General features: G+C 48.4%; 1 protein-coding gene across 2 annotated transcripts in view; it reads left to right on the forward strand.

Annotated features, from left to right (window-relative positions):
* ASIC2 (acid sensing ion channel subunit 2) overlaps positions 1 to 15528 on the forward strand; it is a 1019354-nt gene that overhangs the window by 825034 nt on the left and 178792 nt on the right. The gene's annotated exons all lie outside the window — the stretch shown is intronic.

Here is a 15528-nt window from a genome sequence, read left to right on the forward strand (position 1 = left end):
AGGCAACCCCCCCACCAAAAGCAAGCCTTAACTGCCGCCCCTGACAATGGAGTAAGACTGAGAAAGGATAGGTCTTAGCTAGAAAATAGATGTTTTATGGAGGCCATTATATGCTAAAGTGGAATTTGTAAAGGGGGAGCTCCCAGAGATCTCAGGTTACTCTCATGAATGTCAAGGATTTAACGCTCTCTTGTTTATCAAGAGGCAGCATGATGTGCTAGGATGGACTTGGCTTTGGAACCACGCAGCTTGGCTTTAAATCCAATTTAAGTCGTCTTGAGAAGTTACCGAAGTCCTCTGAGCCGCATTTTCTTTACCTGTAAAATGGGAGTCATAAAACCTCCTTGACCAGAGTTGCACTGAAGATTAACTAGGAAAGCAGAGCCAGGTGGTACAGCACAGGCGGCTGTGATTTCTCTGAATTCCTGAAAGATCATGAAAGCCTTTCTGATTCCTTGAAGAAAGAATAAATTCCATTTTGTATAGGTTCCGAGTTAAAGAGGAGAATATTTATTATTGTATTTCAATATTTCGAGATTGGGTTTTTCATTTATAAATGGCAACTCTCAACTAGGATATTGATTTAACGGACTGCTCCATGATTACCTGATGGCGTAGTGAGGACAGTCCAGTGTGTTGCCTTAGATTTGCCAGACGTGTCCAGTGGCTCAACTGGGCCTCCCCAGCTTGGTTGCGAAGCCCAGGAGAACGGCGAGTGTGCTTCCTGGCATCAGCAGAATCTATGTGCATGTTGGATTCACAGAGCAGGTGTCCTGGATTGAATCTCATGGGATTAGTTCAGAGGCTCGCTAGGGTCTTCCAGAATGTCTGATAAATACAGGTGTCTTTCCTGCCCAGGTTTGGGAACATTTGAAAAAAGAAAAGAAAAGAGTATACAAGATAGAGGCCAAAATGTTACCTTTATGACCCATAAGATTTAGGTGGGGAATGGTTTGTATCTGCGGGAAAATGACTTCCTGCACAAACGCCGAACGCTAGAATTACGTGGACTCACCCCACAGCCAGGCAGCAAGGACTGGACTGGCCTCCCCGTGTAGTGAGGAGAGGGGCCCGAGGTGGGCTTGAGGAAAGCTGAATATGGCATGAACGAAGCTCCTGCCGTGTGAAGGAAACAGAGGAGAAGAAGCGTCCCCCTGACTAGGGAGAATGTGGTTTGTTTGCTTGTATTTCCTGATTCTACCTCCATCGATGATCTGACATCCTTTAAGTCTTATTAATTAAGGGCCCATGCCCAGCTAACCCTTGCCATGCGTCCAACAGGTGATGCTAGAGACAGTGTGGCTTCGGTATGGAGAGCTTGGGATGAGGGCAACTGGATTTCAATACAGCTCAGCCACTTTAGCTGTACGACCTTGAACCGCTCTCTCGGGCTACCTGAGCTTCAGTCTCCTGGTCTAGAAAAGATCTATGATTTCTCTGTCGCAGGGTTGGTCTGAGTGATAAAAAAGATAACCAGGTGGCTTAGTAGTAGTACAGAGTAGGCGCTCCGCAAATGGTAAAGTCAGCTGAAGAGCTAAACATCCCGGATTCTGGTCTGCCAAAAGTTCTCAACGCTTTTTTTTCTCGAGAGGGCTGGCCATAAAGAAGATAAAGAACGTGGCCCTAGAGCATCTTGATTTATGGAAGGAGGATGCTTGGAGGGAGAGGAGCAAGAAACACCAGCAGGGCAAGGACCCTACAGGAATGGGAGGCGGGAGACCCCTCCCACCTTCTCTGGTGCTGCAGCGTCTTCTTGCCCCACTGCCTGGGGGCCGACAGCCCTGGCTCCACGAGCAGAGCGGGTGGGGAATCTAATGAAATGGAAACTGTCATCCAAACAGAGAACTCCAGGCCTGAGCTGCACAGTGCCTGGCTGGGCCCCAGGAGATGAGGCCAGTATTTGCTTCCTGGCCAGTTGCCTAGCACCCGACATCTCCCGTCTCCCTGGCTGCGAGAAGCGTTTCTCTCTCCATGCTCAACACAGGGTGGTCAGTCAAGTGACCTGGATCTGGAAGAGGAACACCAGGGATGGCAGGCCTGAAGGAGATCCTCAAGAATGATCTGGGGCCCAAAGTGAGGTCTACAGGGGCCCAAGCTTGATGTGTGAAGCTGCTTGGGCCTGAGACCTCTATCTTGGGAAGGACGTAGGGGAGAAAGTGTTTTCCGGAACAGTATTTGTACTCCACCAAGACAATCTGTGGCTTCTCCCATTTTGCAGACCCCAAGTCAGGGCAGGGATGGAACCAGCACCCATAGGCCCGAAGCATCCAGAGCGACCATCTAAGGAAAGGTGTGCCCATTTGGAAAGCTTTTTGGTTTCCGTTTCATAAACTCATCCAACAAGCCTTTTCTCTGCACCTATCGTGTGCCAGGTCCAGATCTGCTGCTTATCCTACAGGCTGGTAGCATAGGTAAGCAAATTAACAGGCAGGTATGGAACAGACTGGGAACTGCTATCCTGGGGGAGCACTGATGAGAGATACCTGACTTAGTCTGGAAGGCAGGGTGGGCTTCCTGGAGGAAGGATCACTTAAGGACAATCACATGCCCACACCTAGCTGCTAGAGAGAAGAGAGCTTATGGAGAGGGAAGCGCAGTGCTGACCGCGGTGAATACCAAACACTGCCCAGCACTCACATTTATGATGGTTTACAAATGTCTCTGCATCTGTGACCCCAGGTGTCAGCAAACTCTTTTTTAAACGTATAATCATTTGGTTTTTTAGAGGGGAGGACGGTAATACTTACTGAGCACCTACTGTGTGCCATGGCAGACACAATTATAATGTACCATCTTAAGATAATGTATTCATTCATTCGACAAATATTTATTGAACACTTACTATGAGCCAGGCAGTGTTCTAGGCAGTAGACTGAACAGCCGTGAGCAGAACAGACAAAAATCCCCACCCTACAGAACTTTCACTCAAGCTATCGTGGATATAAGGGATAAACAAAGATATACGTGAAACACCTGGAATATCGAGTGGCATCAGTGCTATGGAGAACACCAAAGCAGAGAGGGAAGCAGGGGTTGCCGGGGTCGGGGTTACAATTTTAATTAGGGTGTTCAGAAAAGGCCTCACATTTGAGCAAAGATGTGAAAAAAGGGGATCGGTGTACCTTGTGGCTATCTAGGGGAAGAATACTCCCCCACAGAGGAAACAGCACATGCAAAGGTCCTGAGGCAGGCATGGGCCTCCTGTGTTTAGCAAGAGTGGGGAGGCATGCAGGACAGAAAGGAGGTGAGGTCAGATCTCAGGGAGAGGGCAGGCAGGCCACTGTACACATGCGGCTTTGCTAGGAGTGAAATGGGGAAAAGATGGCAAGTTTGAGCAGAGCACTCGTGGGTCACATGCGATGGCTCTGGCGGCAGGAGGAGCCTGGAGGGAGGCAATGGAGGAAGCAAGGAGGCCGAGGTGGAGGCAGCTCCCTGCAGCCAAAGCCTCAGCATCACCTTGGGTCATGCTGCCGGCCTCCAGGCAGAGTCCCCAGTGCCTCCCCCTCTCTCAGGATGAGTGAATCAAAGGAGCAGCCTCGGAGTCCAAAAACCTGCCAGTGTCGGGAGGCAGCTTCCAGGAGAGGCGGCATCAGGGGTTCTCCAGCTTGGCCTCTTCAGTTGCAGCGGCACGGTTCTTCACCACCGAACCAGCCAGCACGTGGCTTCAGGCCCTGGTGGCAGTAGAATCAGGTGGAGGAACGGAGCTTTCAACAAACACAAAAACAAAACCTGTGACCAGGAAAACACCAGGCGCCTTTACTGTCGTGCTCAGCAGCTCCGGCTCCGAACGACACAGGCCTACTGGGTTGGAATCCTAATGACTTACACTTTCTGTGCTCCAGTTTCCTCATTTGTGAAATGAGATAATAATAGCTCCCCGGGATGTGATGAGGATTAAATGAGATAACGGACGAGAAGCTCTTGACGCAGCCCACGGCACAGGGAAAGTGCTCACTGGTGGGTAGGAGAAGTAGCGGTGACTTTGCATGGAGGAGACGGAGACTGGGACCCTCAGAGAGGGCGGACTTACCCCAGGGCACATAGGTCAGCCTTAGTGGCATGAGATTAACAGTGAAATACCCACTGTGTACCAGGTGCATGCCTCATTGAATCCTTCCTCAGCCCCGCCAGGGAGATACAATGCATTTATTTTACAGCTGTGAAAGCCAAGCCCCAGAGCAGTCAAAGAAGGAGCTCAGGGTCCAGCATCTACTAAGTGGCAATGTCAAGTCTACCTAATTCCAGAGCCCAACCGCTTCCGAAGATGCCTCCCTGCACTGTACCCTGCTGTGGCCCCAACCGTGTGCCACCCCAGGCCCAGCCCTGGGTAGGGTTTGGCTTCCCCTGACACGCCTCACCAGCTGCCACCTGGCATGTTGGGGGAAAGCCACCCATAACTTTGTCTGGGTCTGATGGTACTCTGCTGCCCACCCAGATGACAGACTTCTCGGTAGCACCATCTTTGGTGTGAATTCTGTGTCCTGTACCACAGTCTGTGTTCATTTCCTAGGGCTGCGATAACAAATTATCACAAACTGTGTGGTTTAAAATGACAGAAACTCATTCTTTCCCATTTGGTGCCAGAAGTCCAAAGTCAAGGTGTTGGCAGGGTCATGGTCCCTGTGAAGCTCTAGGAAAGACCTTTTCCTTGCCTAGTCCAGCTTCTTGTGGCCCTGGGTGTTCCTCGACTTGCACGAGGCAACGTGACTCCCGTCTCTGCCGCCATTTTCATGTGACCTTCTTATCTCTGTGTCTCTCCATGTTCAAGTCTTCCTCTCTTTGCTCTGATAAAGACACCAGTCGTTGGATTTAGGACCCACTCTAAATCCAGGCTGATTTCATCTCAAAATCCTTAACTAATTAACATCTACAAAGACCCTATTTCCAAAGAAGGTTACATTCTGACGTTCCAGGTGGAAACGAATTTTAAGGGGACACTATTCAACCCAGTACAGTCCACCTTCTGGCCCCTCCCCCCCAAAGCGCACATCCTTTCTACATGCAAAATACATTCACCCCCATCCCAATGCCCCCCAAAGTATTAACCCATTCCAGCGTCACCTCTAAGTGCAAAATCTTATCTAAATTTTATCGATTCAAGAAGTTCCAGTATCTCGTCATCTAAATCAGGTGTGGATGGGACTCTGGGTCTGATCCATCCTGGGGCAAAATGCCTCTCCATCTGTCACCAAGGAGGTCAGACAGGCTACCTGGAAGCCAAGGCTGGGCCCACACAGGGCTGGTTCCTTTCCTGAGCAGAGGTCGGTAGAAGGGGGAGCAGAGGACCCCTCCCAACCAAGTTGAAGAAGCCCAGGTGACACCTGTGCCCTAAGGGAGCTGGACTAGGGTCACCCATCAGCTTTCCAAGCCCCTAAGCCATTCCTACCGTCACCACATATGTTTATAGAATTTGCACTTATGCCCTGACTCATTCCAAAAATGATTTGAGTTAGAAATAGAGCGGGGACTCTCAGAACTGGAAGGACCAATTCCCATCCCATGTCTCAGTCATCTCTGCCTGGCTCTGCTCTAGCTACTCTAAAAATCCGCCAGCAACAGGGAATTCCCTCCCACATCAGCCAGGGCTGCAGGGAGTCACGCCCTCATGTAGTTTCCCTGTGTTAAGACCGACTGCAGGAACCGGGAAGGAGGAAGGGAAGGAGCACGGGGCCAGCTTGGTTTTGTCCATGTATATGGTTATTCCCAGGAATTAAGACAAACACGGGTGAGCGTTGGCTGCTTGCCCTTGTGGCTCTGTTTGTCTTAACATCTCGTGCTCCGGCTGGGTCCAGCAGTGACCTTGCTTTCCAAAAACGGAGGATAGGAAGACAAGTACAGTGTAGGGGAAAGTAAATGGGACCAGAGCCACATGCCCTCAGGAGAAAGGGAAAGAAGGAAGCCAGAAAGGGCAGGAAAAGATGAGGTCACAGCTGTGTGTCTCCCCTCAGCCTGATTCCATGGGGGGGCACCGGAGTATAATTAGCATCACAAACTTGATCCTTCCGTGCACCCTCGAGATGGGTGATCCCAGTGTCTATGGCCGGCAGACCGGACCCGCTCAAGCTGCTCCCCTCCCACCACAGGACCCATTGCTCCAGCTCAACAAACCAGCCACAAGCCACCATGCCCTCTGTTGGCTGCAGGGGCCTGGCCAGGACAGCGAATCACAGCCTTTCCTGAGATGAAGAGAAACCTGGTAGTAAGAGCTGGTGGCCTCTTAGGCCCCCATTTTTAGTAAATTACAGGAAGGCGCTCAGCCTACCCCAAACCTCATAAAAGATGTATGACGTAGTTATAGAACATCCACGGGTTTTCACGAACTTCACCTTCCCTTTTCAAAGTTGCTAACTTCAAAGAAAACAGAGTTTGCTCCGCGCATTTTGGTGGTTGTAAGAAAATGCATTCCCCAGGAACGTGGTTTCTGTTTCAGCCTCACAGAAGGAGGCAAAGTGGCCATGTGGGTGCCCACATGATTGCTTCCTTGTGGGGGACAGGTTTTACCTCCCTGCAAAGCAACCGATGTACGCTGAGAACTGCCAGCCTGTGGCCATGATCTGCTTTCCTCTTTATGATACAGTATCCAGGGCTTGGCAGTGCTGCCTCGCTTAAGGGAAACCCATAATACAGTCGCTGAATTTGTGAGCCTGTGCACTGGGGGTGTCCTTTAACAATCTGCTTTACCAAAAAATAAAATGCGTGTGTGTGTTTGTGTGTGTGTGTGTACGCGTGCGCGCGTGTGTGTTCAATTTCCAATTCAGTGACCTAAAATGCCATTTCAGTTTTCAAATTCTGGAAAGAGTTCGTGTGTGTATGATTCAGGTCAGATAGTAGATTTCAAACTCAGGAGAAAATAACATAACGCAGTGGCATAGTATGTGAGCTTTCTGTTTCTGGAGTGAAAATCTCTGTAGGGGAGGAAGAATAATTTTCCCTCTACCCTTCTGAGTTCTTAGCTGAGATCTCTATCACAAAAGACAGATGAACAAGAGAAAAACAAACAGAAGTTTATTAACATGTGTATCTCATGTTATACATGGAAGATACCCAGGAGACAGTGAGTAACAGAGGTAGCTTTAGAATTTAGGAATAAATACCATCTTAAAGAGGGAACGCGGAGGCGGGGGGAAGTGGGTGTAGACCTCTTAGGGGAGACTAAATGCTCTCGAGGAAGGATGCGCTGGTCCTTAGAAGAACAGGTGGGAGGTGTGGCGTTTGTGGTGAAGTGTGCCCGGAGTCACACTTCAAGTCTTCCCTCCTGTGACAAGAGTCAGTCTTCCCCAGTTGATGACATTCCCAGGGAGGGGATTTATGACAACTGAGTTCCTTGTGGGCATTTATCTTTGAACGGATAAGGGGAGTTCAGAGAAAGCCTTTTCCTGTGTCTGCTGTTGTTCAAGTGCCTACAGCTTCAAATAATCCATATGCCAATGCAGCATATTTTGGGGAGACACACTTTGCTCCCTTCAGCTCCTGGGCCTCTCTCTGCCCAGGGCACTGTTGGCCCAGCCTGGATGTGCAGCGGGTGGGAAAAGTAGGATGGGGGGTTTTGGTGGTGCCTCAACACAGGCATGGATCCAGGAATGCTAGGAGTGACCATCATTTCGTACGGCTGTCCTCGCTGAGGGTGCGGGTCCAGGAAGAGTTTCCAGGGGGTGCAGAGGCACTGAAAGGGGTAAAAGTATCAGCCTGCAGATCTTCAAGTTCCAGATGGTCACCACAGGCGTGGGGCTGTGCCTGTGATCCGCCGACGGCCCTCTCAGCTCCCCTCTGGTGACCCCACTTCTCCCGCTTTACAGAGAAAGGCAGGCCTCGTACCTTCTGGGGGGCACTGCCCCGAGGGGTGCAGTTCTCCTCGTGCCACCAAAGGGCCAGCTCAAGAATCCACAGCTCCAGAGGGAGAAGTCCCGAACGACAAAGCAAGGGGGGTTCAGTACGCGGTCATGAGGGGGGCAGCCCTGTGTCAAAGGCTCTGTGTTGCCTTTGTCTACCTGCCTCACCGTCTTCATCTCTCTTGGCGTTTGCAAGTGGCCACGGGGATGCATATTAATGGGTTTATTTGGATTGAAAAGTGATGGCAGATTTTGTGGGCTGAAAGTAAGTCTGATTCGGCTGAATCATTTGACAGTGAGGACAGCTTTGCCATTTAGGTTTGATGGGGCTCACGGCACGATACCCGCAAAATATGGCGCCCTGGCCTGTCGAATATCTTCAGCTGAAGGAATTCGAGAAAACAGCAGAAGCAGGATGGTCACTCTGACCTCCCCCCCTTGCCTTTCTTCCCAGAAACAGGTCAGAAAATTCCCACGTGACAGGGGCTCTCCCTGTATCAGGAGGTAGGAAGATATCCTTACCACCAGAGACAGGGATTGGGGGCCAGACAGGCTGTACAAACAGACTTGTTAAACTGACCCTTATCTTGCTAGTTATTTCTTCACCACTAACTACCAGACCCCTTTGTCTTGTCCATTCTTCACACAGTTATTATTTCTTTGTCTAAAAGGTTTATAAGCTTTCTCCTCTGATCATTTATTTGGGTCTCCATTCTCTTATGAAGGCTCCCATGTCCATCTAAAAATTCAACAAAACGAGTATGCTTTTCTCAGACAGCGCCAGGGACCCTAAAGAGGTTTGAAGAAAACTTTTTCCTCCTCTACAGGTTGTAGGGTGGACATTTTACTTAAATTCAACGAGCGAAATTTACAACCCAAGGTTGTGGTGCAAATATATTTAAGGCACAAATACAAAATAAGTTATAGTTAGATGTTGCTTAAAGATGTCTGAGGTGGTTAAGAGTTGTTGAAATTTATTTGAGGAGTATGTTAGCAAAACTGATCAAGTACCTAGTGGGGTGTTGGCAATGCCCTAGATAATAAATACTTGTGGATTGAAAAAAACTAAGTAATGAATGTGAACAAGGAAACTGAAGCTGCGGAGGATACTTGATTTGTCTATTAAGAAAGAAAAATAAGTGGCATTGAATTGTACACTTTAAAATAGTTTAAAATGGTAAATGTTATATTATGCCTATTTCTACAGCAATAAACAACAATTAGTGGCAGAGCTGGGTAGCACCCAGGTATCTGGATTCTTACTCAGTGCCCTCTGCTTGCCTCCCTCCCCGTTGCCAATCTCCTTGGTTTTCTGCAAATGTTGTTATCAGGGTTTGCTGAAAGATGCCTACAAAAGCAGGAGACTCCGTTGTTGAGAAATGCTGAAGGAAGATGCTAACCAGAGAAGCAGGCTGGGAAGGAGAGTTTCTAGGCTTGAGAAACAGGGGGACCAGGGGGCAGTTCCAGGACCCTGATCACCGGGCCCAAAGGGGCCCGTCAGGCCTGGATCCAACACGCATCAGAGTCAGTATCTGGGGCTCAGATCTGGGGACTGGGACTGCAGTGGTGGCCCATCAGGTCTGGGATGGGACTCCAGCTAGTGCCCCTGGAAGATACAACAGGGTCCAGCCATGAGGAGACACGACTGCCACAAGCTAAGGCAACAGGATACCCTCAGATCCAGGCCCCATGCTTTGGAGGGCCCATTCTGGCCCTCAGCCTGCCATGAACCACCTTATAGAGTGAGCAGTCTGAGAGCCAAGGGACCGTGACCACCGGGAGTTCCACCCTCCACCCACCCCCACCCCTCCCCCATCCCAGGCCACGCTCCAGGCACCCAGCACCTGGAATTCCCTCCCCAAAGAGTGCCAAGGCCCACAAATTAACACTTGTCACACCCTGTGTATGGCTAGGCCTGGGCACACAGGGGTACATTTCCTCCTGAAGGTGGGGAAGAAGAGCTCCTGGCCAGCTGATGCCATGTCCCCGTTCCAAGAAGGGGCCCAGCAGCTTTGCTCTCCCCTCGTGCTCAGCAGCACTGTTAGCACACAGGTTGGCCTTTGGCCCTCAGCTGGCTCCTCTGCCCTGGATGCTCAGCTCTCTAAGGACCAGAGACCCCTGTCTTAGGCTCCCCAAGCTGGACAGCTCTTGGGTTCTCCCTTTGTTTAACAGAGGGGCGTATTTGTTTCTCTCCCCCAGGGCACCTGTCACGGTACTGAGCTCATAGCTGGTATTTGGTAACTACTTCATTGGTATTGACTCTCAGAAGATGCATTTCCTAGGCCCAGAGGAACTGAGTGAGATATCCTGGGCTCCCACGGTTGTCTGTTCTCTGTAATATCTGTGATATCTCATCAAGCAAAATCTGGGTTATGCCCTGTGTGTGACTTACTGTTCTTACTGAGTACTCTTAGCACATTTATGGAGTGTCTGTGCCAAGCACAGTGCTAGGTGCTTTACCTCATCATTGCTAATCCTCACAACACCGTAAGGTTGGCAACATTATTTCCCATTTTACCCATGAGGGACTGTGGCTTAGGACAATTGCTCCAGTCACATAGCAAGTAGGTGGCACAGCTAGAATGGGTCCCCAGGCCTGCCAGACTCCAGAGCCTTTACCAGTGCATCTGGGGCTTCCATGACTGGCTGTGGGAGGAGCGTGATTTTCCTTCCAAGGAAATGGCCTGAGTGACCTGCTGGGTTTTCCCAAGACCCGCCTCTCTTGTCCTGCCGTTTCCCCGAGCGTGGCAGGATGGCTGTCTACAAACTGGGCTACGCAAGGGATGGGTGAATTAGCACAGAACCCAGCTTAAATCTCTGCTGTGACTTAAGCAAGAAATAGATTTCTGAAAATCCATTTCACAAATCAATATATTTTTAAAATCCAAATATATTTTTTTTTACAAAACTCCTACAACTCAATAGAAAAAAACCAAACAATCCATTTAAAAACTGGGCAGAAGATCTGAACAGACATTTTTCCAAAGAAGACAAACAGATGGCCAGTAGGCACGTGAAAAGATGCTCAACATCACTAATCATCAGGGAAATGCAAATCAAAAGCGCAATGAGAGGGACTTCCTTGGTGGCACAGTAGATAAGACTCTGTTCTCCCAATGCAGGGGGCCCGGGTTTGATTCCTGGTCAGGGAACTAGATTCCACATGCATGCCGCAACTAAGAGTTCACAGGCCACAACTAAGGAGACTGTGTGCTGCAACTAAGGAGCCAGAGAGCCACAACTAAGGAGCTGGTGAGCCACAACTAAGGAGCCCACCTGCCACAAGCAACGACCCAGAGCAACCAAATTAATTAATTAATTAATTAATTAAAAAAACCCGCAATGAGATATCACCTCACACCTGTCAGAATGGCTATCGTCAAAAAGACAAGAAATAAGTGTTGGTGAGGATGCGGAGAAAAGGGAACCCTCATACACCCTAGTGCTCTGTTGGTGGGAATGTAAATTGGTGCAGTCACTATGGAAAACAGAATGGAGGTTCCTCCCAAAATTAAAAATAGAACCACCATGTGATCCAGCAATTCCACCATCCGAAGAAAATGAAAACACTAACTTGAAAAGATATAGCCACCCCTGTGTTCATTGCAGCACTATTTATAGTAGCCAAGATATGGAAATAACCTAAGTGTCCATTGATGAATGAATGGATAAAGAAGATGTGGTACATATGTACAATGGAATATTACTCAGCCATAAAAAGAAACGAAATTGAGCTATTTGTAATGAGGTGGATAGACCTAGAGTCTGTCATACAGAGTGAAGTAAGTCAGAAAGAGAGAGACAAACACCGTATAATCTCTCTTATATGTGGAATCTAAACAAACAAACAAATGAAAAAAAAGCTCATAGATACAGAGAACAGATTAACAGAGTGGGGTGGGGGGGAGAAATGGGGGAAGAGAGTCAAAAGGTAGAAAGAAAAAAATTATCATATAATACTCATAATACTATATAATATATACATACTCAATAGATGCATACTCAAATATCAAATATCATATAATACTCATAATACTATATAATATGTACATACTCAAATAATAGATGCATACTCAAATATCATATAATACTCATAATACTATATACACAGTCAAATATCAAAACAACCTCCATGTCTCTTGGACATATTTTCATTGGCACATCACCTAGAAGTGGGACCTTACCATTAACCCTGACACCTACACTGTATGAGACAGCTTACAGAATACCCCCTATTGTTTTATTTGGTACATACGGACATGATTATCCCCGTTGAACAGCAGAGAAAACAGAGGCTTCTGGAGAGGATGTGGCGGCCCCCAGATCACCCAGCTGAGAAGATGGCAGAGCTGAGCTGGAAGCCCTCCCCGTGCTCCATGACTCTGCACCACGGCCACAACAAGATGGAGGGGCAGTAGATGTTTCCCTTGTTCGTGGCTTCTGGACTGGTGGGCAGGGCTCTGTGTCACCTTCCCTTTCACCTTCAGCCTTTTATAACCTGTCACTGGGCATCGGCTTCCACCAAAGACAGGCGATCTCAATGAAGGACTTCTGAGCCCAGCAAAGCAGTTCTGATACATATTGAGTTAATACAGCAGAAGCCAGAGTCCACAGTTTTCTGCTGTCATTTTGAGCACACAGATGCCAGCTTTTGGCCTTGAGGGGCCCTCTGACCATTATTAGGCAGAAGTGAAATGTCCTCCGGTGGGTCATTCAGTGGCCAGCCTGTGTGTGCACATCAGACTTTCATGAATTAGCATGGGTCCTACCTGGGACGTGGAGAAGGGAACAGATGTCCTGCATGACCATCCTTGGCTGCCTGGCCCAGCCCCGCAGGCCCCATCTGGGTCCCAGAATCAGGGCGGCTCAGGGCTGAAAAGGACCTTCAAGGCCATCTGGTCCAAATGCGACAAGGAGACGTCTATTTACCATGTCCTGCATGTCCTACGCACTGGCCATATTTCAGTTCCCAGAATGAGCCGTGCCATTTCATAGCTCCACATGTCTTTGCTCACCCTGTTCCCTCTCCTGCAATGCCCTTCGAGCCACATCTCCCACCTGCATGGGAAAACACACCTGCCTTACAAGGGCCCAACACGAGCAATTTCTATTCCATGAAGTCTTGCCCGAGACCTTCCTCCAATAGTTATTGGGTTGGCCAGAAAGTGCCTTCGGTTTTTAAGTAAAAATAAAAGACACATTTTTCATTTTCACCAAGAACTTTATTGAACAACACATTCACCCTTTTGTTCCACTACCTTCTGCCATTTTTCAGGCAACTTCACAATTCCATCTTCCCCAAGCTTTTTATCTTTTTGAGCAAAGAACTGTTTCAGGTGCCTTTTACAGTCTTCCAGGAAAATGAAATTTTTTCCATTAAGAGAATTTTGTAAAGCCCGAAACAAATGGAAATCTGAAGATGCAAGGTCTGATGAATACAGCGGATGAATCAGAACTTCCCAGCCAAGCTGTAATAGTTTTCGCGTGGTCATCAAAGAAAAACGCGGTCTTGCGTTATCCTGATGGAAGATTATGCATTTTCTGTTAACTGATTTCAGATGCTTTTCGTCGAGTGCTGCTTTCAGTTGGTCTAACTGGGAGCAGTACTTGTTGGAATTGATCGTTTGGTTTTCCAGAAGGAGCTTATAATAGAGGACTCCCTTCCAATCCCACCATATACACATCACCTTCTTTGGATGAAGACCGGCCTTTGGCGTGGTTGGTGGTGGTTCATTTCGCTCGTCCCACGATCTCTTCCGTTCCACATTATTGTACAGTATCCGCTTTTCATTGCCTGTCACAATTTGTTTTGAAAACGGAATGTTTTCATTGCATTTAAGTAGAGAATCAGAGAATCGCATGCAGAAATATGGTCAAGAAGGTTTTTTTCGCCTACCTTATGTGGAACCTAAACGTCAAAGCGATTCACATAACCGAGCTGGTGCAAATGATTTTCAGCGCTTAATTTGGATATTTTGAGTATGTCGGCTACCTCCCGTGTGGTATAATGTTGATTGTTCTCAGTGAATGTCTCAATTTGGCCGCTATCAACTTCAACTGGCCTACCCAACCATGAAGCATCGTCCAGAGAGAAATCTCCAGCACAAAACTTGGCAAACCATTTTGACACCTTCCGTCAGTCACAGCACCTTCTCCATACGCTGCACAAATCTTTTTTTGCATTTCAGTTGCGTTTTTACCTTTCTTGGAATAATAAAGCATAGTATGCCCAAAATGTTGCTTTTTTCTTCCATCTTCAATATTAAAATGCTTAACAAAAATTCACCAATTTTGATAAGTCTTTTTTATTTTTTAAATTTAGTTATTTGTTTATTTTTGGCTGCATTGGGTCTCCGTTGCTGCACGCGGGCTTTCTCTAGTTGTGGCGAGCAGGGGCCGCTCTTTTTTTTTTCTTTTTTTGCTGTGTTGGGTCTTCGTTCCTGTGCGAGGGCTTTCTCTAGTTGTGGCAAGCGGGGGCCACTCTTCATCGCGGTGTGCAGGCCTCTCACTATCGCGGCCTCTCTTGTCGCGGAGCACAGGCTCCAGACGCACAGGCTCAGTAGTTGTGGCTCACGGGCCCAGCCGCTCCGTGGCATGTGGGATCTTCCCGGACCAGGGCTCGAGCCCATGTCCCCTGCATCGGCAGGCAGATTCTCAACCACTGCGCCACCAGGGAAGCCCGATAAGTCTTTTTAAAATGCACGCTGATATGACAGCTGTCACATCCAATCTAACAAAATTGTTTTGAATGAAGTTAAAGACAACTTAGTGCTACTAGAGCCATCTTATGGAAAAAACCGAACAAACCTTTTGGTCAACCGAATAGAATACTCCCCATCTCCCACGCCCCAGGGGTAGCCTGTACAAACCTGGATCAGAGCACTCGTTACACTGGAAAACTATCTCCATATTCGTCCCATCCTCAGCTCTCCTCTGAGCCCCCTAAGAGCAGGGACCACATGCCTCATGTCTGTGTTCTCTTCCACAGCCCTCGATACAGAGGTGCTTGTTGAATCAACACACGAATGAGTGATTGAAGGGATGAGCACTGGGTAAGCCATGAATGCTATTAGTAATTTCCATTAGTCCCTATAGACTCTGTTTTATTTTTATTCTTCTTTCCTCCCCTCCTTTCGAATCCCCTTCCCCATCAGAGACCTTGCTGGGTATAACTCATCCCATCCCAGAGAAGCTGGGTGATCTTCCTAAATCATCCAACTGCAAGTAGCCTCTCAGAGTATATGAACTTGTATTTCCAAGTTCAAGGGAAATGTCATGGCTAGTCGTGCCCCTCCCCTGGGTGGTTTCTCCTCTGGATGAACCTTCCTACAGCCTGCTCAACTTTCAGAGACCATCCTGAGGATCTCTCTCAGGGTCCCCATGTCAGTCTCTTGGATTCTGCATCAGTATAGCTGAGATCCAGCTCCTGGAGGGCAAAGGGGAATGTGGGATGCAGGTGTGTCACCTTCGTGTGATGGAAAGAGCTGGGGGTCAGAGAGACGGTTGCTCCAGCGCAGGGAAGGGGCGTGGATAGAGACTGTAACTGGCAGGGAGGAGATTTAAACAGTTCTTCGCTGCAGCTCATTCACACCTGTGCAGCTTCTGACGCTGGGAGGTCACTTGTGCTTCTGTGTGATGCACACTCACTGTCACCTGTTAGAGGTTTCCGGGCAGGTCTGACCCGCCTCTGGGATGCTGG

Source organism: Orcinus orca, chromosome 19 (genome assembly GCF_937001465.1).
Source record: "Orcinus orca chromosome 19, mOrcOrc1.1, whole genome shotgun sequence".
Taxonomy (NCBI): domain Eukaryota; kingdom Metazoa; phylum Chordata; class Mammalia; order Artiodactyla; family Delphinidae; genus Orcinus; species Orcinus orca.